We start from the raw sequence: 26,707 nt of genomic DNA on the forward strand, positions 1-26,707 counted from the left end.
GACGGAGACGTGGGACGTGCTGCCACGTGGTATGGGCGGGAGGTGATTACGCATCGTGGCCCAGAGCGCACACCACGTCGTCTAAGCAGGTATGGGCCTAGCATTCTGTTTGGGGCGGTAGGAAGTGAAGTGGAGGGAGTGGGGAGTGAAATGGACATTCCTGGTATTAGGGAAAGTGAGAGTGAGGTGGGTGAGTCATTGCTCTCCCTACGCAGTGTGAGGCGGCAGAGTGGATCACGTGGGCCAGTGCGGGTGCGTTCCTTATCACGTGGGGTTGTGAGGGAGGGGGAAGGTGGGGAGGAACCACTCCAAAGCACGTCTTATGCTCCCCAATATCCCCTAACACGTGGTCGAGCAAGGTTGCGTAAGAGAGCACGTGGTGTGGTAATGGAGGGGGAAGGTGGGGAGGAACCACTCCCCAGCACGTCTTCTGCTCCCCAATATTCAACTATTTCATCCCCGCAGCCCCCTAATGTTCCTCAAGGCCGTAAGGGTAAGGGAAAGGGAAAGGGTAAAGGCAGAGGGAAGAGGAGTGACAGTGGGGAAGCCCTCCGTACTCCTTCTCCCCAACCTCCCCAACCAGGATCTCCTCCCCACCCAGACAAAGGCGGTGATGGGGACGAGGGATTTGTGTCGTGGGATTGGGAGGATGGGAGTGATTTTTCTCCCCTCATTCACCCCTTCACTGAGCAGGGGCGATCTGGCTGCATTGCACCAGGTATTCACTGTAATTCAAGCAGGTTGGATTTTTTCCACCTGTTTTTCAGTGAGGCCTTCGTAGATCAGATCGTGTTTCAAACAAACCTGTTTGCAAGCAGCCAGCGGCTAGAAAGTGAAAGATTGGGAACAAGGAGTAGGCATTCTATGATTTATGATTACCCTGTCTCCATTCCAGAAATGTTCTTATTTTTTGCCCTTGTCCTTTTGATGGGTATAATAAGAAAAAATAGAATTCCTGCTTACTGGACTACGGACCCTGTTATGTTTACCCCCATATTTGGTCAAGTGATGAGCCGTAATCGGTTTCAACAAATTCTAAGTTGCCTCCATTTTTATGATGCTAATGACCCTGCAAATGCAAACAACACGGACAAAATGAGGCGAATTAGGCTGGTCTTTGATCACCTCAGGCAAACCTTTCGATCCTCATTCTATCCCTATAGAGATCTCGTCATAGACGAGAGTCTCGTGTTGTGGAGAGGCAATATTTCATTCAGACAGTATATACCCAGCAAAAGGCACCGTTTTGGGTTCAAGATCTTTGTTATGTGTGACTGTAGGACTGGATACGCGCAAGACATAGTCTTGTACACCGGTGCACAGACAGACATAATAGAAGATCGAAGCATAGGACTTTCGGGAGCAGTGGTAAAGATGATGATACAAGACTACCTTCATCGTCGTCACGTTCTCTATCTCGACAACTGGTACATTAGCCCTCTTCTCGCTCGTTATCTTCACAGACATGAAACGGGAGTCTGTGGAACCGTAAAGGTGAACCGGCGTCACATGGTCAAGGTAGGGCGGAAACTTGCAAGGAGTGAGGTTGTCTTCTTCAAAGCAAACAACATCCTTGCAACAATGTGGAACCACAACAGAGAAGTAAGCCTCTTGTCCACGGTTCACCGCCCCTTGATGCACCGTACTGATTCTGTTGATTACCATAGCGAGAGCAGGCGTCGTGTTTGGAAACCTGAATGTGTCATGGACTATAATATAATATAATATAATGCGCCTCGTGGACCAGTCAGACTCCATGATATCGACGGTAGAGTGTGCCAGGACCACGATGAAGTGGTATAAAAAACTGTTCTTTCACTTGCTAGATATCACTGCTCTGAATTGCCACCACCTTCACGCCATGACCACAGGAGTTCAGGAAACCTTTGAAGGGTTTGTGAGGGAGCTCACACGAGAAATCTTTGCAAAGTATGCTGTTGAAAGGCCCCAACAGCGCCCCCGCACTGCCCATATTACCCACACTCCCCAGAGAATATCCGCCCGCCTTTTCCCCACTCCTATCCCGCCCCAGCCCAACAGACCTAGGCCCCAGCGCAGGTGTCACGTGTGCAGTCATTCCCAGGTGAGACTTACAACACAGAGGAAGGACACCCGCTATGAGTGCGTGCAGTGTGACGTGGGTCTGTGTATTCACCCATGTTTTAGTGAATATCACACGTTGCTGCAATTTTAGCATGGTGTGAATGCGAAAGGACGCAGAAATTATGATGTAAATGAGACAGACAGACGCTCTGTGAAAATATCAGTCATGTGGATCACCAAATATTAGTATAAAGTACCTACGGGTAGAACATAAGTGAAAACATTGGGTGTAAGTATATAAATCTGCCCTAAGTTGAAACTTACATAGAGAGGGTTGTTTGATGCGATATTCTGTCGCTCAGTGCAATAAATACGGCCCCTTATTATATATTTTCTATTATGTGACATTCTTAAGGGGATAATATAAGTTCAAATTATTGTATATGATGATGTATATCCTAAGTCAAATATTCATAGCGTGTCTATAAAGATAAGATTTCCTGACGCTTAGTCGAATGAATAAGGCACGTATTAGTCAAAATAAAAGTCAGCAAGTGATAAAGTGAATAATTAGTATATAAGTGTGTGAGTGAATTAGTATATAAGTGTGTGAGTATTATGTATGACATAACATTCCTTGCGAGGGTATTTTCAGGCGATATTCTCACGCTCACTTGAATAAATAATGGCAGTAAGTATGTACAGTGCATTGGAGGGGTGTAAACGTGTGTAATGTAAGTGGGAAAATAAAATTGGAGTGAATAAATAAAGTAGATGATGAAACACGAGTGTTTGAGATCGTGGTTGCTACGTGAATAGGCGCTAGCATATCGCTAAATGCCCTCGTAATGAATGAAAATAATTGAAAACCTTCACAGTGGTGGGGGAAAGGTTCTATGTAAATGGGAAAATAATTGGAAAGTGATAAAACAATTTGGTATGTTGAAATACGAGTCATAGCGAGTGCGCTTACTAAGCTGATGTGCGCTAAACTTATGCTGCATGTCATCATAATGAATGAAAACATCTGAAATCACTTACAAACAGTTGTAATTGGTAAATTGTCATTGAAACAGAAGTATACAAGTAGAAAAAATGATCGGTAGACTCATAACAGAAAATTAGCATATTACATGATACGACTCGGACCTATCTCGCTATGCTCGCGCGATGGTACAATGCTTATTTTTCCTATATATGTGTCTGAAATCCATTATATTGTTACTGTTTATTAGTTCAAATTCAATAAATGTAGAGGTGTTGTGTGTTGTTTGTCCCATTATTCCTTACCATAGAAAACGTTAACGCATATCCAGCCCATTACAGAATACGATACCTGCGGGGGGAAACCGCACCTGTATAGACCACTTATAGACCGCAGAGACCACTTTCTTCAAGATTTTCCATAGTTTCTCGACCTAAGCGGAAGTTTTATAAGAAAATTTTTTTTTCCAAAAAGGCTCGGGACTGGGGGATGTCATAGGTGCGGAAAGTCTCGGGACGTGACGGGTTAAGATGGCTGTTGATGCAAGTGATACAGGAGCTGGGGCTGTTTTCCTGCAAGAGGATGATCAGGGTATTGAACACCCTGTATCTTATTACAGTAAGAAGTTCACTCCACCTCAAAAGAACTACTCAACTATTGAGAAAGAGCTTTTGGCCTTGATTTTGGGTTTACAGCATTTTTCATTTTACTTGTGTTCTGGTTTTGACCCCATAGTCATTTATACCGATCATAACCCACTGAAATTCCTTAGTAAGTTTAAAGATAAAAATCAGAGATTGACAAGATGGAGTCTACTTCTTCAGGAGTATTCATTAGACATACAACATGTCAAGGGGAAAGAAAATGTTATTGCAGATTGCTTATCTAGACTTTAGACAGATTGTTTTAGAGTAATAAGAAATTTCCTTTGTAAATTTCTTTTTTCTTTGTGGGGAGGTGTTACATAGCCTATGATTTCATCATCCTTTGTGTAATTCTAACGTACAGTGTGCTGCCTGTTTGATCACGAGCGTGTTCTGCCTCAGTCCCCCCCTTCTACCGTTATAGTAGAGTAAGTCGTCCTTTCTGTTGTTCAGTGCGGGATTGTCAACTCTTTGTCCCCATGGCTTCATTTGCGCGTCCTTCTTACAAGTTGTATCAAGCTCTGCCGGCCCCTATATAATGAGCTCAGTCTCTACATTCATTGCCACTTAGATCTGCTCCTCATTTTGTTCGCATCTCTGTCCTCCCCTGTACAGTTATTATTATTGTGAATTTCTCAGGAAGTCTCCAACCATCTAGCAGTTGTGTGTAATTTGAGTATAACTGTTATTGCATTTTTTCTTGTACTGTGTAGCGTAAGGTGTTGATTTGTATGCCTAGTGAGTTTTTGTAATTCATGTTGTCAGCCATTGTTAATAATATTTTGTGTCTGTAATAATATATCTGGCATTCACTGAGTATTATCTGGTATCCCATTTTAACAGGGCTGACTTAGATAAATTTACTCTTGCTAATTTCGTGTTAATAGAGGCTATTGCAGTTAACCATATATTTAACCTGTTTTTTTGCCATTACATTATCCTTATGAGTCCTGAATGTTTTGTTGTTAGTTTGAGCATTAAACTGTAACTTGTAATTTTACCTAACTCTTTTGTTTTGAACCTGGATCTTTACGGGACAGTAGTGACTTTTAGTATTCTCACTTAAAGTGTACATTATCTTTCTCTGTTCCGTAACAATATATATATAAAGGAATGGGTGGTAGGCTCTTAGCCTTTGGTTTCTTCTTTCTTGCACACATAAAAAAATATCGATGTAACTGTCTTGATATCTATGTATGTATCTTTTTCATTCAGTATACTTTTATTTGTCACAAATTATCTGTCTATATGTCAAATTATCCGTCTATATACCTACCTTTTCATTCATCCATCATCATATTTATCTATCCATCTGTCTATCTGCGAATATATTGTCAATTTTGTTTATGTTTTCTGTCAACCTCTACTTCTAAATATATATATTTTTCTTAATGGAAGGAAGAAGAAACCAAAGGCCAGGAGCCGGCAAACCATTCCTTCCGGGCAAAAGAAAAAAATACAAAAGAGCCAAATTCGTGATCTATGTATCCATCTATGCATTTTTCTATTTATCTATCTATCCATCTATTTATCTATCCAAGTATCTGTGTGTGTGTGTATATATATATATATATATATATATATATATATATATATATATATATATATATATATATATTCATCCGTCCATCCATCCACCTACATATCTACAAGTATCTATCCATCTACTCATCCATCCATCTATCTATCCATCCACCTACATATCCATCTATCTATCGTAACAAACAAGGTGTGTGTGGAGTTAAGTGCTTGTCTCTGAATTCCACCAACACTTACTCTCCTCACAATTGACACACTTCATTATCGTCTATTTTCCAGTGTTACGACTTTCTTCATTTAATTCGGATTGTAAAATGGTAGTAGTAGTAGTAGTAGTTGTAGTAGTAGTAGTAGTGGTGGTGATGGTGGTGGTGGTGGTGGTGGTGGTGGTAGTAGTAGTAGTAGTAGTAGTAGTAGTAGTAGTAGTGGTGGTGGTGGTGGTAGTGGTAGTAGTAGTGGTGGTGGTGATGGTAGTAGTAGTAGTAGTAGTAGTAGTAGTAGTAGTGATGGTGGTGGTGGTCGTGATGGTCGTGATGGTGGTAGTAGTAGTAGCAGTAATAGTAGTAGTAGTAGTAGTAAAGAGTATAGAGACAGTCGCTCCATCCCCGTGTAACTCTGTGTGACAGTGGCGACCCAAGCGGTAGGCGCGGAAACGGAGCTGGAGAATGTAAACATCTTGCTGGGCAGTCAGTAGTATGCTGCTATTAACTGCAGAAATTCTAGGCAAAAAAGGCCAGGCTTATATATTTTTCGATTCCCAAAGGATAAAGAAAGGTGAGTGATATATTGACAATCACATCTAAACTATGTTCATGATGATATAATTGTCAGAACTGTTGATCTGCTTGGTTATTCTCTCATTGTTGCTTTGGTACTTAATTCATCGTGATTTATCTAGACACTACAAGTGTTTACTGAGCGTTGTTCTAGGGTATCAGGCTCATTTTATATTGCTCATGCTATGTAATTTCTCAGTGATTTATGTATAGACTACTATGGTTACTGAGTATTGTTAGCTTAGAGGTCAAGGAGATCGGTCCAGAATTCGAGGAGGGCAGATCTGGGGAGAATATCCGAGTCTCTGTTTAGAAGTTGTGTTTTTTGTGCTGAGCATTTCGAAGACAACCAGTCATGAACTTAGACATGAAAAAGTGAAAATACGGTTCATGATTTAGTCTAAAAGCAAGCTTTCATCAGCCAGCTACACTTGTTTCACATGTGTTTATCAGCTTTTATCATCCAGCTACATTTGTCTCACATATCAGCAAACTACATTTGTCTCACATGCTTTTATCAGCCAGCTACATTTATCTCACATGCTTTTATCAGCCAGCTACATTTATCTCACATGCTTTTATCAGCCAGCTACATTTGTCTCACATGCTTTTATCAGCCAGCTACTTTTGTCTCACATTCTGTTATCAGCCAGCTACATTTATCTCACACGCTTTTATCAGCCAGCTACATTTGTCTCACATGCTTTTATCAGCCAGCTACATTTGTCTCAAAAGCTTTTATCAACTTTTATCAGTCAGCTACACTTGTCTCACATGCTTTCTAATCACTAAATTAAGGTTCAGTAAAACATGGAAGACCTCTTTTACTTTTGTAATTGAATTTTTTTTAATTTTAGTGCAGCAAAAGCGCTTTGATTAATATTGACTCTGACATTATCATATTCCATGATTATTATTATGGAGAGGTTGAAATACTTAACAGGATAAATTGAACCAAGAGATAAACTTCAACTACCAGTATATATTCATCTCTATTATATATTTCTTTTCTGATAATTTACTGGTAACCCTCCCTTTCTCTCCCTTCTTTATCATTCTCTCTCTCTCTCTCTCTCTCTCTCTCTCTCTCTCTGGGGGTCATCCCTATATTTCCAAGGATAGGTTAGGTTAGGTTAAGTTAGGTTAGTTAAGGAAAGGTTAGGTTAACCTAACTGTATCATAAATGATATCTGAGTCCAAATGGCTCTCTGCGGCTGTATCATATATGATTTCCTGCTTTCAAAAATTCCGCCGTCAGAAATGGCACGAAATAAATCAGGTAACAATTCATGTCACCCTATAGAGTATTGACATACATAAATTATGCATTTATACGACGTGCGGAGCTCAGCTCGGTTACCTACAAAATGCCGAAGGTAAAGGTACGAAATCTCCATGCCGCCGCCAGCAGTAGCCCAAACAAATATTGGATGAAATCTCTGGATGAGTGTAGTGATGATAGTGATTTGTTGTAAGATGATGATAATGATGGATCAGATGCTGTTTTATACCTTATCTGATCACAAGATTGACACTGAAGACACAGTGCAACCATAAAACATCGTTCGCCTGGCACCGCCACACAGGGAGTATTTATCACTTCACGGACCTGTATCAGAGGTTATGTTTTTGTCTGCTGTAATGTGTTATATACCATTGAACTCGGGATTTTTTTTTTTTTTCACTATCTTTTGACCATTTTTTTTCTAATATTTTTTTCTAAATATTTGAAAACTGCCGCACACGGGATTTACAGTTGGAGAAATTTCCGCGCGGGACACTGTGTAGATGGCAGCAGCAGCGAGACAGAAATGATCTGGTAACAGTGCCGAGGGTGAAGCAGGGGGTGGAAGCTGCGGGGAAGGTGAGTGATGGGGGAGAGGAGGAGTGGTGGTGGGGGTAGGTGTGTGTTAGGGAGAGGTTAAGTAGTCATTTAGTCAACAAACTCTGCGTAGATTATCATTCGAATACGAATTTTCTATTAATAATTAAAAATAGTGGCAACAGGCTGCTAATGATGGTTCAGTATTTGATGGAATAAGAGGCGGTGGCTGAATCGGTAGAGAGGTGGCCTGCAGTCCTGATGGACCCAGGTTCGAATCCTGGCTGGGGCAGGGAACAGTTTAAGGATTTGAATTTCATAAAAACAGACTTTCCTGATCTACCAGAAGACCCGCCGACATGTCATAAAAGTACCCGCGCTAATACCAGTACACCAGTCCTGTATGAGACAGCCGTAGCATGTATTCAATATGGACGGTGGGTGTTAGCGCCGAAGTGGTGACATGTGGAGAGGTGTATGGTATGTAGGAGGACTACTGGGCCTTGAGAGCAGGCTGTAAAGCCTATGCTCAGAGTCGGACACAAAAAAAATAAATAAATAAATAAATAAAAACTAAGCAGAGAGGTATCGCCAAAACGTAACCTTATCCTTCGTTTCCGTCATTCCGTCCCCCTCATATCGGAAAGCTATCTATTGTTGACCGAGAATTTACAAAGATTTAGAACTTATTTCAGCTGCTTCTCATGCAAGTTGCTTAGCAATAATACTGTAACTTTCATTGCAATTTGTAATTTGTTATCCTTTCATAGTCGTATAGGCACTTACCTGGCTTACGGATGGATGAGCCTGGCCTTCATACCAGACTATAAATTTAAGCATACTCCAGTAAACATTTTCTTAGGTCCAATTCCTCATATCTTAATAGGCCTATACGAGTACAACCTCATGCTCATGTGCATGCGTGTGTGATTATACGAGTATTAAACGTGCATAATCTCTCTCTCTCTCTCTCTCTCTCTCTCTCTCTCACACACACACACACACACACACACGCAGGAGATTATCTTACATACAGTCCCACCGGTAACCTTTCGGTTGACAGGAATAAGATTTTTTTTTTTTTTTTTTTTTTTTTTTGTCATCTGAAGTGAATACGGACATAGAGTCGCTATTAAAGATGATGATATGCTCGTATTTAACACTATAAACAAGACACACACAAAATTACCAGCACTATGTAAAACTTGCATTGCTACAAATTGTGCATACACCCAACGTTTTACGAAGTTTTCGTAATGTAATATCTACAGATGTGCTTGCAGTAGCTGTCGCCCCGTCCACACAATTGTTTTAACCAGCCTCCACACACACACACACACACACACACTCCCACACACACCAACTGGCTTAGTGATAATACCTTCGTCTGCCATCTAGTAGGACGGGGGTTTGCGCCGGATCGGGTGCGAAAAGTTTCACTAACGAAGTGGGAGGTTACTGTTCCTCTTAAGGGAAGGAATGGTTATATGCGTGTTTGAAGGTCACAGCCTTGCCCTAGATTGGACTTTATGAGCTCTCAGGTCTCTTCCTGGAGGGTAATGAACTGACTATCTCCCCAATCACGTTATCCTGACCGACCCGGTGAATTACACACATTCACCCAAACGCATTAAATTTTGGCAGGCAGTTCTCCTTTCCGCCCACTCCTTCCACACACACTTAGAGATAATATCACATACTTATTGTCTCATACAACACACAGTTCAGGAGACTATAGCTGAATAATAATTCTTTCTGGGAATTAGGTTGAAGGAAGGACTTCTTTGTCCTATTAAATTTAAACAAGAAGTGTTTCTCAACCCAACTATTCTATTCTACTGAGTTTCTGATTAACTTCATGTATCAATCTAGTATTACGCGTTCTGACATTTGTTTGGATAAACAAATATAATTAACTGAACCAAGAGCAAAAAACGTCACTGATAGAATGTATCAATACTAATGACTATATTGGGTCAGCACTCGGTTGGCAATGATCTTGTAAACCAGTGCTTCCAAACTGGGGAACGCGCCCCCCTTTGGGATGTGTGAGGTAGATGGAGGAGTGACCTGAAGTCATCTTTCAAAGGTTGCTATTATACTGCTGTATGGTGCAGAAGCCTGGGCGTTAAGAAAGAATGAAGAGAAACAACTGGAGAGTACAGAGATGAGAATGCAGCGATGGCTGATGGGAGTGTCACAGAGAGAAAGGATAAGGAATGATGACATCAGAGCAGAGGCAGGAGTTGTGTCAGTTGTGGAGAAGGCAAGAGAGGCACGTTTGAGGTGGTATGGGCATGTGACCAGGATGAAATTGATCCCATGAAGGTGGCATGGAGGAGTCAGGTGGAAGGGAGAAGAACGAGGGGACGACAAAGGAATAGGTAGAGAGATGGAATTCAGAAGGAAATGAGGCAGTTAGGCCTGCAGGAAGAGGACGCAGCGGACAGAAGTTACTGCTGACAACATATTATAAGAGTGGCCGACCCCATCAGGGACTAAGGCAACAATATATTATATATTAGTCACAGGCCATGCATGCGTCTCAGACTCTGGTGAGTCAAATGGTGATACACGAATCCATCTCATTCAGCTGCTGTCTGCTGACCATCAAGTCACGGCCAACCCAACCACAGCCAGTTAAGTTGTTTAATAATTAAGTATGATCTGATGGATATTATGACTTTAATATTATTACAGGTCGACGAAGTTTTTATAATACCCAGGAAATTTCAAAGAATATGCCGTATAAATAAACAAAAAAAAAGTAGGAATTTGCACTTACGCTCATAAATGGCTAGAATATGCATTTGCATATGCACAAATGCAAATGCATGATTATCCTAAGCCTACTTATGAGTCTCTGTGAGATAAACTGAGAGGGTTAAACATAGAGAGACTCAGTGTTATACTGTACACTGCACATCACTCACACACGCAGACGCTATTGATTGACCTGAAAAGGTCTAGGTCTGGTTTATGCTTACATTAGTTTGTGACAAGAGGCGAGCATATGCTAACGATTTAGGAAATATATCAAAATCACATTGACAGCTAACAAAGATGCATGTGTCTTAAAATCTGACATACCTTAATGCCTTTTGAGGGAAAAAATACTAATAGTTGACTGAAACAACGAAGATATGGAATATTATATATACTTTGCTTTCCATACACTACATATCTACGTTACAATTAAGAATGTATGAGCACCTTTTCTGAGACGTATCTGGTGTAAACATCTGATATTAGTCTGTTACAATAGGGATGTTATAGATACCGAAAGGAAACGAGTCATTATATAAGGTTACGTGTTGGTTATGTCTGTCTACATCAGCCTTGCATGATCACTAAACTGACCATTTTTCATCATGTCGCGAACCATCACTTTACAGCTTGTTGCTACTTCGCGTGTTCCCCTATCATAAAAACATTCATTTAAAATCAAAGCAGCTTATGTTACAGCATTAAATGGCTCCTAAGCCTCTCCTCAACACTCCGCTACCCCCACTCCCATCCCTCCCAACACAAAGCTACTCCCACTACCCCCCCCCATCCCTCATGTCCCACCTCTCCCATTACACAGCTACCCCCACTACCCACCCAATCCTTCACCTACCCCCCCCCCCGCATGTCCCACCCCTCCTTTACCCCCAACACTGTTACCAGATCAAATTATTTGTTGCTACAACTGCCTTCTACGCGGTGTCCCGCGCAGAAATTTCCCCAACTGTATATGTAAATAAACAATTACGCAGTGAATGGGTTAAGTAAGGTTTGGTTAAGTTAGATTAGAAGGATAGGTTAGGTTAAGTTAGGTTAGTTTAGGATAGGTTAGGTTAAGTAAGGTTTGGTTGAGTTAGGTTAGAAGGATAGGTTAGGTTAAGTAAGGTTTGGTTGAGTTAGGTTAGAAGGATAGGTTAGGTTGTTTGGTTAGTTTAGGATAGGTTAGGTTAAGTAAGGTTTGGTTGAGTTAGGTTAGAAGGATAGGTTAGGTTAAGTTAGGATAGTTAAGGATAGGTTAGGTTAAGTAAGATTTGGTTAAGTTAGGTTAGAAGGATAGGTTAGGTTAAGTAAGGTTTGGTTAAGTTAGGTTAGAAGGATAGGTTAGGTTGTTAGGTTAGTTTAGGATAGGTTAGGTTAAGTAAGGTTTGGTTAAGTTAGGTTAGAAGGATAGGTCAGGTTAGGTTAGTTTAGGGTAGGGTAGGTTAAGTAAGGTTTGGTTATGTTAGAAGGATATGTTAGGTTAAGTTAGGTTAGTTTAGGATAGGTTAAGTAAGGTTAGATGGATAGGTTAAGTTAGTATGTAAAACTGGGGAAAATATATATGCTCCCTCTGCCTGCACTCATAGCTATACGTGCAAACAGAACAGATATTTTCTTAAAATCATAATAATGCTGCTCCAGATACAGTATTGTTATTATTTATTTGCAATGAAGAGATTCAGTTTCTTAATTGACTGGCCTGATTTATTTCAATTATTTACTCCCTACGTCTCAACGTTTTGAATGACACTTGATTTAGTGCCAGGTGTTTTAAATGAAGATGTAAACCACAGTCAGAGGCCAGTGTGTCAAGTCGAGAGGTATGAACTATCAGTGACGAAGGCCACTCTCATTTGTATGTATTTACTAATTTTTTCCTGCAGAATATTTAGTAAGATTTCCAGATTAGTGCATCGTTTTTTTATATATAGGCTATAATGGGACTTAAGATAATGTTACAACCAACATAAGGGCTAACATTCGCCTTAAACACCGGTGTAGTGCGAGCCAACACAAACGACTGCTATCACAATTTCCGCGCCTGCCGTCGGGCGGCGCCACCGTTACCGGAGTTACACTTTTCCCATAGAGACTCGCGCGATGTCCCCTTTTATCTTTCTCTATACTCTTTGGTAGTAGTAGTAGTAATTTCACGTTCGGAACAGCTCTAGGCCTTGTGTTCCCGCTGACGCCATTTTTATTCCAGCTGCCGCCATTTCGTTCCCTCTGGAGCCTAGGGGTGTCAATACTGTGGTCTTGAACCGTCTCATGGTGGGGGCAAGTCTAGTTCCGGTGGTTGAGGGGGGTAGAGGTCCCGTCTGTTTGGGTCAGGCTGGCTGGCGGGTCCAATACAGAATTCGTCCCTGTGGAAGATGTAGTTGTGATGATGATGATGATGAGGATGTTGGTGATGATAATGATAATGGTTGTGATGATGATGATGATGATGATGATGATGTTGATGATGGTGACGATGATTAGGAGGAGGAAGAGGATAAAAACAAACAATTATGATGATTGCTCTCTACCTCCACTATCATCATCTATTTTTTCTCTTTAACTTGGAGAAAGGGCTGCAAGTGGGGGAGGGGCATGTAACGGGAGAAGAAGGGCATGGGGGAATGATGTTTATTTTTCCTCCCATCCCTCGTCTCTCACCTGGCAACACACACACACACACACACACACACACACACACAGACACACACCTCTTCTCATATGTTAATAGGGTCCAAGTGGGGCACAAAGTGCTGTATCTTCATAATACACACAATTTTCAATATAAAGGGGTAATTTTTCTGTGTATACAGAGAGATGTCTTCACTCCCACTGAACTCTGTGGTAACATTTAAAAAATGACTTTTCCCAGGGACTTATGCCCCGTTTTCAGAAGCTTTTAGTCCAGTATCGACCGGTTTAGACCGGTCTCATTGCTGTTCTGGCGAGACATTTAGACCGGTACAGACTGGTCGAAAGCAGTCCTTCCCCAGAAGCTAGCCTAGCCAGACTGGTCTGCACACAAACGTATGCGCGTCAGCAACAGCGAAGAAGGAGGCCAGGTGCGTCCGTGGCAGGGTGTAAACATCGATGGTCAACGTGGCGGACTCGGGAATATGGTCTGTTTTAAAACAGATTATTAACACTAGTAGAAGTCCGTGGTCATCCAAGATGGGAACCAAATAAATCTCACCATGATGTAGTGACTTTGTATTACTTTAAATCGCACGAAATAAGATTATTAAATCATTAATGACCGAAATAAGATTCGAGGGGAAGCAGAAGGCTACCTCAAAATTCGTCGAAAGAATACAGACTGTCATCTTCAACTTTTAATGCATTCTGTTAATCTTTAAGGCAGGTTTCAGCCCAAATTGTTTGGGAATTCAGGAAGAATTTTTTCTTTCTTACCGAAATGACATTCTTCTAGGCCACTCCCAATTACTCTTGCAGCCAATAGGAGGCTCGCGCAGGATCGGATCGAAATTAGCATCTCGCGACCACTTATGTCCAGACCAGTCTAAACCGGTCTAAAGTTGCCCGCGAAAACACGGCTTTATAAAGGTTTATTGTAGACTAAACACTTCATAAAAATAAGTAAAGCTGAGGAATTTTCGTTTTATTCCTGATACTTTTATTAACACCGAACAAACAATAACAATAATTCTCTATATAGCAGTATATGACAGTCCCATCTGTGTCCTGATTGGCTAGTTATTATGACGTCACTAGCTCCGTCCCTTTGCAACACTTGTGGCTGCTGGGCCAGCTGCCACAAGCTTGGCGGGTGTGGACTGTGGCACTGTGGTTCAGTGTGGACCCTGACACCGCAGTGGATGAACGTAATGGCTCCTTTCGCTCTGCTCTGCATTTTACTGGCTGTTCTTCCTGCGTTGAGTTCAGGTACGGTAATGTATGACCTTTTTTTTTTTTGAGATTCGTGATGTTAAATGTCCTTTGAAATTTAGTTATACCTCTCCACTAGCGATTTATTCTGTCTGCACATCGATATCCTCTCGTGTCTTATGGAAGCAAAGTAACGTATGTCGATAGGGAATTTTAAACTGAGATTTCGGTGCACATTTTCCTCAGCGGTTTATTCTGATCATTCCGCATTGATATCCTCTTGCATTACTGCAACCTCATGGAACTTGCAATGTGTAGACATATTGTGGAGGGGGTACACTCATTCAATATCAAACAATTTAAATAATGCTCAATAACGCAGAGATTTTATGAAAAAAATAACAACAATAATAATAATAATAATACATAGCTAAAGAAGCGCTGTTACGAAGTCTACTATGCCACTAAGAATAATAATATGCTATGCATAATGTTGCTTGTTTTCATGGATTTACACACACACACACACACACACACACACACACACACACACACACACACACACACATTTCCTTTTTTTCGGTCAGTTCATTTTTCTTCGTATATTTGACTTCGCTGTGTTTTTGACTTGAACAATATTATTTTTATTATTGATAGTAGTAGTAGTAGTATCATTACTAATACTCCTTTTATCATTATTATTATTATTATTATTACTACTATTATTATTATTATTATTATTATTATTATTTAGTGAGTACTTATTGCCCTCCAATCGGATTGAGCCGGTGAAGCTTTATATCGATGGGGTGGTTGGGGATGATTGCTAATGTAATGCCACTCAGGGATGAGTGAGGCTGGTCACTCTCATCTTAAATGTCAGGACCAACTGCTTAGCCCCGGGCTCCTGCGCTCCTCATGGAGCAACGTAGGATTGGATAATGGATTTTTATTATTATTATTATTATTATTATTATCCTCACCATTATTCCATATGGTGGGGATATAGGAATCGCCCCTGTCCGTCCGTCTTTCCGTCCGGGCCTGTATCTCGTAAACTACCAGGTGGACTGGCTTCCTATCACACAGAAAGATAGAGTATGTGTCGTAGTTGATGCCCGTATAGGTAAAATTGCCATATTGTCTGTACTTCACGAGCTATGACCATATAAGGAAATAACTGTCTTCTTACCCCCGCCAAGGAGGTTATGTTTTACCCCGCGTTGGTTGATTTGTCTGTCTGTAAGCAGGATTACTCAAAAAGTTATAAGCGGATTTTGATGAAGTTTTGTGGAAGGGTGGGCCATGAGCAAAGGAAGAATGACTAAATTTTGAGGCGGATCCGGATCTGGAGTATCCCGCACAATATCTCCAAAAGTTCGCAATGAATTTCAATAAAATTTTATGAAAAGATGGACAGTGGACCAAAAACGAACTGATTAAATACAGGGGCGGATCCGGATCCTATATCCACTAATACGGATCCGGATGCTTGATAATGGCAATGGCATTGCCGGAGGTATGCGCTCTCTGAAGCCTTCTAATGTTATATTTTGGAAACTTCTTGCTGGATTCTCTTCATATCTTATAGAAAAATAGCATATAAGCCTTGGTTTATGTCATATATGAAATTGCCACATATAAGGAAACTAATCTGTAAATAGCTGTATCTTGGAAACTACTTGCTGGATCATCTTAACGTCTTAAAGAACAAGCAGTGGTACCAGGGCACAGCAAACCAGTGCCCTGCGGTCATTTCAGTGTTGACTTATAAACACAACAGGATAATTTATCTAGTCAAAGATGTCACATAAATCGTGAAGTAAATCGGATGAGAATTGACGATTTTTAGCCCATTTGAAATTTTAGGCCCGACGCACCTGAAATTGACCCTCCTACCACTAACTCGGGGGTGACCCCCTGATGTAATGAAACATGTTATAGGATGCAAATTTGATGGATGCACCTTTAGGTTTTGTTTTCGTGTCGATGTGACGAATATGAAAAGAGTTACGGCGAAAAAAAAACTTTTTTTCTTTAATATATTTTTGTGGAGCCTACAGCCTGGGGCTTGGACCGATATGGCCCAAAATTTAATCAGACGATCAGAAGATCGTAGCCCGTCATCTCTGTAATTTTAGTAAAAAATCACACCACCAGTATTCACATAAAGTTGTTAACAGACAGTCAAACAGACAAACAAACCGAGTGAAAACAATAGCCTGCAATCTCCGAGCACCTCCAGGGGCGGGGACGGATAAAGATAGTGTACGAGTAAAAGTTTATGCCTCTGTACAGTATGTATATAAAATTGGCATAACTATTAGTGCATACCTATATATTCTTTACCGCATGATGGGGATACGCCTTTGCTAAAGGCTTGTTATTATTGCTGTTATCGTCATTATTATCATCACTACTACTGCTGTTATCATTATTATTATCACTCATTACTATTGTTATTATTATTCCTACAGTATTATCATTAATATCATTGTCACTCACTACTACTTTTGTCATCACTACTGTTATTATTGTCACCGCTTCTATTATTATCATCAATACTTCTGTTATTATCATTAATAGGCCTACTACTATTGTTATCACTACTATTATCATTATCACTACTACTGTCATTATACTAATATTATCACTGCTGCCATGATTATAACGATTACCACTTCTGTTATTATTATCACTACTGCTATTATTATCGCTATTACTATTATCATTATCACTACGGCTATTATTATTATCATCACTATTACTGTTATCATCACTACTACTATTATTATCACTTCCTAACCCACAACAGGTGAGAGCAAGCCCGGGTGTCGGCCCCCATGCTGCTTAAAGTATCCAGACGGCAACTGTTACTGCGATGCCACCTGTCAGTTACAGAGGAAGAGGTCGTCCGGTGAGCCCGTCACGACCACGACAACGAAGACGACCAGTACGACTCGAGGTTACCCCAGCATCGGAAGTGTGAGTAGTGGTAAAGGTCGTCGTGAAGCCCCCAGTGGTCGTCGCGCAGTATGGCAGTCGTAAGCAAGAACTCGGCTCCATTATCCTCAACAAGAACGACAAGAACATTAACAAAAACAACAAGAATGACAAATAAACAAGAATAACGATACCACCACCACTACAAAAACAATAAAGTAAAAAAAAGATACTAAAACAATAACAAGAAACCATCAACAACAAAAACAAAGACAAATATAATCCTTTCACCTTAGCTTGGCCCAGATTTTCGTCCTTTTGCGGCTTATTTCACGAAGCTCAGTGGCAGAATAGGACAGTGCTACGGCTCTACATCCCTCCCATAGCACTTCTTCGTGACTAGCAATTTGAAGGGATTAGTGAGGGCTATATCTCACCCCCCCCTTTTTTTTTTTTTTTTCAAAAATTCCCTCGTGCTCTTAATGAAATCGTTTGGATGTGATATGGATTGCATGAAAAGGTAAATCTCTCTCTCTCTCTCTCTCTCTCTCTCTCTCTCTCTCTCTCCAAATATATTGTTCAGAAAGTGAAATACCATGTCTCATTATCCTTTGTGGTGTGGTGCAGGTATTATCGACTGGTGTGGAATTATCCTGTGTGGTGGTGTGGTGTGACTGTCATTGACGGGTGGTATTATCCTGTATGGTGGCGTGGTAAGGGTATTATTGGCTTGTGTGGTATTACCCTGTGTGGTCGTGTGGTGTGGTGTGGCTATTATTGACTGGTGTGGCATTATCCTGTGTGGTGGTGTGGTGTGTATATTATTCACTGATGTGGTAGTGTCCTGTGTGGTGGTGTGGTGTGGATATTATCAACTGGTGTGATATTGTGTGGTGGTGTGGTGTAGCTATTATTGACTAGTGTGGTATTATTCTGTGTGGTGGTGTGATGTGGGTATTGCTGACTAGTGTGTTATTGTCCTGTGTGGTGTGGTGTGGGTATTATCGACTGATGTGATGTTTTCCTCTATGGTGGTGTGGTCTGGTGTGGGTATTACTGACTGGTATTAGAGACAGAGAAATCCAGGCAGCAACAGCGTCCTTGCTCTATTCAGCCTGCCTGATAGAGAATTTAAAAGGCTGTAGGTCATAGGAAGAGGAAGAGACTGACTGAGGGCGATAGTTCCTTAACTGACATATGGAAAAGAGGAGGAGGAGGAGGAAGAAGAGAATGATGAAGATGGTTATGGTGATGGTGGATAATGAGAAGAGGTAGAGGAGAAGAAATGGAACGGTATTTGTTAATATTCCGTAACATCTCTTCCTTGGCAATTTATTATACACATTTTTACGAGACAATGAATGGAGGAAGGAAAAGCAAAGGAAATTATAAAAAAACAAGTCCATGTGCATAAAGACATCCTCCATTAATAAAATATAATAATTGGACTTAAATAAAAGTGGATCAAATATTTGTGGGAAGCAACTCCCAGGAAGTGAATTCCAGAGAGTAGTAGTTCTGGGGATAAATGAATTTTGATAAGCAGACGTTCTGCATTGCGTGGGAGAGAGTTTCAGTTCATGGGCGCTCCCAGCTGCCCGAGTATTTCGGGAGAAAATGTGAAGGGGAGGCACAACTGAAGCACGTTCGTCAGAGCAGTTACAGTAAAAATATCGGTAAAATAATGCTAAAGTTGCAACATCTCTTGGTACTGATAATGGAGGAAGGTCCTGCGTAATGGCAGGATTATTGATTAATCTAATGGTTTTATTCTGAATTTTGTCCAACTGTCTCAATGCAACCTCTCCACATCCACTCTACAGTGGCGAGCAGTATCCTGCCAGAGAACGCACATGACTTTTGTATATCGTGGCCAACTGCTCGTGAGTGAAGAATTCACGAACTCGGTACAGAAATCCTAATTTTTAGAAGAATTTTCAGAAAGGGATTTAACATAAGCTGTCCAGCTTAGGTTGGTTTTTGACACCTAGGATATCAGTTGTAGTGGATATGGGAAAATTGACATCATTTAAAATTATGTAGGAATCTGAGGGATTCTTTCTTTTGGAAAAATTAATGTATATAGAGTTCTGAGCATTAAATGAGACCTGATTAGTTTTCCCCACTGATCATATAATTTTAGAAACGTCCTGGTTCAGAGAAATTGCTGAGTTTATTTGGCAGTTTATAATATCAGATTGTGTAAAGGTGGTACTAAATGTGAAAGAACTATGAAGTGTCGAGTCATCAGCATAAGAGTGCATTGGGTTTTTAGTGACAGATAGGAGATCAATTATATGAATGAGAAAGAGGGTTGGGGCCAAAACTGATCCCTGAGGTACTCAAGCATTTATGGACTGAAATTGGGAATAAGTTTCATCCACCATGAACAGTATTATTCTATTATGAAGGTAGGAAGAAATAAGAGGAACAAGTGATTCAAGGCCATAGTGTAACATCTTATACAATATGGCACGGTGCCACACTTTGTCAAATGCTTTTGAAATATCAGGCGCCCATGTGTGTGTTTCACCATGGTGATCTATAGCTTTGTTAATCTAATGGGTAAGAAAGCAATGAATGTCTACAACTGAACGTTCTTGTCTACATTCATACTGCAGATCATGATTAATGTATTGATTTCCAAGTGCTTGACTATGTGTTTGTTAGTGTCTGAAAAACTTTACCAGGAACTGAAGGTATAGCGATTGGTCTATAGTTTAATGGATCAGAAGTGGCTAGCTTCTTAGGAACAGGATGGATATTTCCTTCTTTCCAAGAGGCCGGAAAACTTGAGGTACAGATGCATAATCGGAAAAATCTTACCAACACAGGAGCCAACACTGGGGAACAATACTTAAGTACTATTGAAGGAATTATATCTGGACCAGTAGCTTTATCTACTGAGAGATTCTGTAATGAAGCTTGTACGTATCGTGTGTGGATCTTGAAAGGGGGTATTTGAGGGGAATCAAAGTCAAGTACAGGAATATTGTCATTTTCTGTATTTAGGGTTGATATTGTTGAGAAAATATCAACAAGAAGGCTGTTTTTTTTCCATATGCGTCACTTATTAGCTTTCCATTGAGGGACTGTAACGGTGAAATGGAAGTGGTGGTTATGAAGTTAGATTTATATGAATTAAGGGTAGACCAGAATATTTTATTGTCGTTTGGGTTATTTAGTAGTTTGTTAGCTTGTCTATGAAGAAAGTTTGATTTAGAAGGATTGATGATAATTCTGGGGTTGTTTCTGATATTTCTATAATAGTTAAAGGCTTCTTAGTTTTGGCCCTTGTATAAGTTCTATGGGCTATTGTTTTATGTTCTGTTTCTCTAGTACAACTGTGGTCAAATCATTTAGGTTAATTACATCTTTTTCAGTAACTATGATGGGGAATTCAATTTTTTTTTTTTTTTATAATGCAAAATGTTTTTGAAATGATGTAACTTTAACCACATATTGAAATTGTACTTAATTATGGAGAAGCAATTTTTGATTCACTTAAACCCTCTTCAGATGTAAAATTAAAATGTTATCTATCTAGGATCATTCTATTATCCATCTATCCATCTATTATCCACTGGGGAACAATTTTTTCCTCATATTCTGTTGCATGAGATATTTCAACTGATTCTGTGTATTTTTCAACGCTGATTTCAAATATGAATTCGGGTTTCTTCTACATGCTCTAGTTTTCATGCAATATGAAACTCGTGATTTTCGCAAAAAAGGACACTCATTGCTATTTACACTAGGGATAGCTTGAGAACTAGGCTTAGATCTACCCTAACCTTAGACTAATTAGGCTAATTTTTTTTTTTTTGTACAAACATCAATTTTTTTACATTGTTGATTTTGAGTCCTAAAATTTATCTGATTTACCCAAAAATAACACTTCTTTTTCTTTGTTTCCGATCTGATCATGGCTTCTTCAAGTAGATATAAATGTGTAAATAATCCTGATGCATTCTGTTATGGATGTGGCTGCTACACACTTCTTCGTCATGGGTGCAGTATAACATCGTTTGTGAGGCGTGCCTATAAAGCCTATTTTGAAGTTCCCCTTGGCGACCAAGACAAGAAATGGGCTCCTCATACTGTGTGTCATAGTTGTGAGGAAATGCTTCTTGACTGGACAAAATGAAAATGAAAGGGTCAGCCTTTTGGAGTTCCCATGATTTGGCGAGAACCCAAGGACCAAAGAACTGACTGCTATTTTTACCTGGTCAACACGAAGGGTGCCGGCAAGAAAAACCGGCATAAGATTTCCTATCCTAGTATTCCCTCAGCAATTCGACTTACTCCGCACTCTGAGGAACTCCCAGTTCCAGTTTTTAATGGTTTTACCTCATCTGAAGATGAAGGCAGTAAACATGATCAGGAAGAGCACGAGGGTTGTGATAATGAGCTTCATTAAATGGTTTCAGAATCCAAGGACTCCTCATCCGATACCAGTTATCAGCCCCTCAGCAGTTTAGCCAACCGGAATTGAATGACTTAGTGCGTGATTTGGGGCTCTCCAAGAAAGCAGCTGAGGTATTAGCCTCCAGGCTACAAGAAAAAAATTTACTTGACCGCTCTGCAAAAGTTTCATATTTCCGAAGGTGGGACCAGATCTTTGTGGACTTTTTTTCAGAAGACAAGCAGTTTGTTTACTGCCACTATATCCTAGGTCTTCTCAGCCAATTAGGTGTTACCTCGTATAGTCCAACAGAATGGCGATTATTTCTGGATAGCTTTAAGCGCAGCCTCAAGTGCGTTCTGCACAATGGCAATGTTTATGGAGCGGTTCCAGTTGGTCACTCAGTGCATTTGCGAGGACATAATGACATAAAATTGGTCATTGACTTACTCAATTATCACGAGCACAACTGGATCATTTGTGTGGAATTGAAAATGGTCAACTTCTTCCTTGGTCAACAGAAAGACTTCATGAAGTTACCATGCTATCTCTGCATGTGGGACAGCCGAGCTCGAGAGACACACTGGACCCAGAAGAAGTGGCCAGTCCGTGAAACTCTGGAAGCAGGCATGCCAAACTTTGTGAATGACCCAAACGTCAGCCAAGGCAAGATCATTTTCCCCCCACTCCATATCAAGTTCGGCTTGATGAAACAGGTCAAGGCATTGAGTACTGATGGTGAATGTTTTCAACATATAGTTTTTCCCTTTCCTGCTTTGTCTTTCGAGAAGATCAAAGCAGATGTGTTTGACAGACCTCAGATTCGTGCCTTTGTACATGATGAGGAATTTGTCAGGAAGATGGATGACAAGGAGAAGGCAGCGTGGCAGTTATACAAAACTTTCTTGGTAACAAAAAGGCAGATAACTATGAGGTTCTGGTTACTAGAATTCTGTTGGCTTTTCGCGAGCTAGGATGCAACATGAGTGTCAAGCTCCATTTCCTGAATAGTCACCTTGATTGATTCCCTGAGAACCTTGGGGCCGTAAGTGATGAACAAGGAGAGTGCTTCCATCAAGACCTCATGACGATGGAAGAGCGCGACCCATGTCGATGGGACAAAAATATTATGGTAGACTACTGCTGGAGCATCAAACGAGAAGGCCCTGAGGAAGTCCACAAACGCAAGAGCTACAAGCACAAATTCTTGCCTCAATAGGACGTATTTGAACTTTGCATTCCGTCCTTATCAATTGTTCTGAATCAGCTATCATCTTTATGTCGAAATATATGTTAATTTAAAGTAAAAAGCATTTGTGCATACTCATATTTGACTATAATGGATAAATGTTTCGGATTTGACAAGTGGCGACACATATTTTACTCACACAAGTGATTTTTTTGCCTTCTTTCAAACTTTAATGCATATTGTGATGCACCTACACGTTTTTGTGAATACATAAAGAATATCTTTGCCAAGACGGTTATTTTGAGCCTAATTTTAGAATTGCATGACCATAAATTCCTCAGATAGACCATGTCATCATGCGAGAGGTGTCCAAATATCGCGATAAGTGAAAATGTTGAATTGCACAAAATCTAGAGCTTACAGAGAAAAACAAACTTCAGATCTGAATTCAGCACACTCAAATTAGGTAAGAACAAGTGCTGGTATCAATGCAACAAAAACTTTGTTCCCCAGGGTACAATTATCTATTTATGACTATCTGTGTGTATGTACGTATGTATGGATGGATGGATGGATGGATATGTATGACCATACAAGTGTATAGTGTGGAGAGAGAGAGAGACTAAGCCTCTCTCTCTCTCTCTCTTTCCACAGACACACACACACACACACACACATTCCTTTCCTTTTTCCCACCCCCACTACCACCAACCTCACCATCACAAATCACTCGAAGGGAAAATGATGGCGTGGTAGTGAGAATTTCCCCAGTGTTTGTTCACTGCGGTTGTTGCTATGAGCAAAGAAGTGTAGATTCATTAACTAAAATGAGAGGAAGTGAGAGACTGACAAGGAGAGTGTATGTGAGGGGTAGGGGAAACCTGATGATGCGATGCAGGGATGGAGTGAAGAGATATATGAGAGGACTGACCAGAAGAGTGTATGTGAGGGTTTGTCGGAAAACTGAGGATGAGATGCAATAGTAGCAGCAGTAGTAGTAGTATTAGTAGTAGTAGTAGTAGCTATTCTAGTCACTCTCTGAATCACCATCCTCTCTCATATATGAATATCTCACCACTCATTTTTCCATCCCTCTCATTTTTGGTCTCCCTTTCCACTTTGTACATATACTTCCCCTAGTCAGTTTCATTCTTCACCCTCCTCTCTCATATATCCACTCTATGAGGAGTAGACCGTTGCACCAGTCGAGCAGGAGAGTACTCCCAAGGTGGTGGAAAGGTGACGACAGGAGTGGTGGAGCTCCCGTTTCATAAGCCCTCGGGACTAGTTCCTGACCATCCCGCTTTGTTGAACTTCTTGTTTCAGTAACACTGAGAGTAGGCCAGCATGCTCTCCAGTTCAAGTTTCTGTAACTGTCGACACCAAACTACGTGCACGGTACACACTACTCGTCCTTTTCAAAATCTGAAAGAAAAGTGGCAACTAATAACCAAACCTCGGAGTCCTCAGGGAGGGGGGGGGGAATGCTCCCACCATCCGCCCCTCGCTCGGTGACGACTCAACGAGCTACCTGAAACCACTGTTTGACTCACTTCTTCACTTCTGTAACATTATTGGCCTTTACTGTAACTTTCACTCTGTTGGGCACCACCTCTCCTCCTCTAAACCTCACCTTCTCTTCCAAACTGAGACTCAGTTGTCTGAAGCAACTGACTGCAAACTCTTTTCTATACCCTTCTACTTACTCTATATTCATTTCAAAGCCAAAGGTGGCTGTTGCGTATATGTGCGCAACGCTTTATCTTGCTCTCGTGTTCCTGAACATGATCCTTCTGAATTCTCTACTCTCTGGCTTCGACTTTTCTATCATTCTCTGACTAAGTATATCTGCAATGTTTACTTATCCCCTAATTCTACTGGCTATGAAAAATTCTTTGACTATCTTACTTCCACAAAAGAACACATTCCATCCATTTCTCCTTTCTCTGAAATCTCCATTCTAGGAGATTTCAAAGTTCACCACCACCTTTGGCTCTCCTCAGCTTTCACTGGTCCACCTGGTGAACAAGCCTACATCTTTTCTATCGTTAATGGCCTAGAGCAGCTTGTAGGCTACAGCACCTTACCCGCATCCCTGACCACCTATGAGAGAGCTCCAACATACTTGACTTCTTCCTTACAACTAATCCTTCTGCTTACACTGTTAATCTTTCTTCTCCTTTGGGCTCATCCGATCACAACCTAATTACCTTACCCTGACATATTGCTCCGGTACAGCCTGCAAACTCTCTAAAGAAACTTTGATTGTGGTACTTTGGAGCTGCTGATTGGTAGGCCCTCAGGCAGTACTTCTTTGATTTTCCCTAGAATGATTAGTGCATCCATGGCCGGTAGCCATCTGAGTGTGCCTTGCGCATTATGGAGGTTATTCTCTGAGACATGGAAGAATACATTCCTTTCTAATATCATTTGACTAATTCAAGAAAGCCTTGGTTTAATCATACTTGTTCTAATGCTGTCTGCAACAAGGAGAGGGCCTATAAAAGGTACCAGAGCCAACCCACACTTGAATCACATTTTTTTTTTTTTATGATTCTGACAAGAATCGTGCTTAGTCTGTTCTTTGCTCTGCTAAAAATAATTTCATTCGTATTAAATACTTTCAGTTCTCCAACTCGAATTCTTCTTGCTCCTTCTGACACCTTGCCATAACCTTTCTAACAACTTTACCTCATCATCCTTCCCTCCTCTTTTCTACTCTGATGGCTCTGTAGCTATTATTTCTATTGATAAAGCAGATCTCTTTGCTCAGACTTTCTCTTCCAATTTCATCTTACACGATTCCGGTGCTGTTCCTCCATCACTTCTCCCTTCTGACTTCCTCATGGCTGACATTAAATTTTCTTCAGCTGATGTAGTTTTTACCATCACTGGCCTCAGTACTAACAAGCCATATGGGTCTGATGGAGTCCCTCCTGTTGTCCTAAAGAACTGTGCTTCTGTGCATACACCCTATCAGTTTGTATCTTTCATTCTCGCTGGAAGTTTGCTCTCATTCAGCAAGTCCCAAAGAATGGTGACCATTCCCAACCCTCTAACTATCGCCCAATTACTTTAACATCCTGTGTCTCAACTCAATAATTTTTGAGCCAATTTTTAGCACAAATATTTTATAGCATCTTACCTACTACAACATTCTTTCTGATCAGTATGGGTTCCGTCAGGGACGCTCCTCTAGCGAGCTTCTCACCTACATTTCAGACTCCTGGTCATCCTCCATTCAGGACTTTGGCGAAAGCTTTGCTGTTGCACTTGACATCTCAAAGGCTTTCGATCGAGTCTGGCATAAATCTTTAATTTCCAAACTACCCTCTTATGGTTCATATCCTTCTATCTGTGCCTTCATCTATAGCTTCCTTTCTGGTTGCTCTATAGCTGCTGTTGTGGACAGCCATCATTCCTTCTTCTAGATCTATCGACAGTGGTGTTCCTCAGGGCTCTCTCCTATTACCAACTCTCTTCCTTTTATTCATCATTGACCTTCTGAGCTGTACATCTAACCCTATCCACTTGTATGCTGATGATTCCACCCTTCACCTTTTCATTCAGTTCCCGTTACGTCCATCTCAGCAGTTAATTCAACAAGTAAGGGATGAGGATATGGCACACCTAATGTCTGACTTGGCTCTTATCTCTGACTGGGATAAAAATAATCTTGTTTTTAATGTATCAAAGACTCAGTTCTTGCACCTATCAACCCGACAACATCCTTCACAGGAGTATCCACTAAT

This window comes from Coenobita brevimanus, chromosome 74, assembly GCF_032717465.1.
Source record: "Coenobita brevimanus isolate Jiangsu-jjx chromosome 74, ASM3271746v2, whole genome shotgun sequence".
Lineage (NCBI taxonomy): Eukaryota > Metazoa > Arthropoda > Malacostraca > Decapoda > Coenobitidae > Coenobita > Coenobita brevimanus.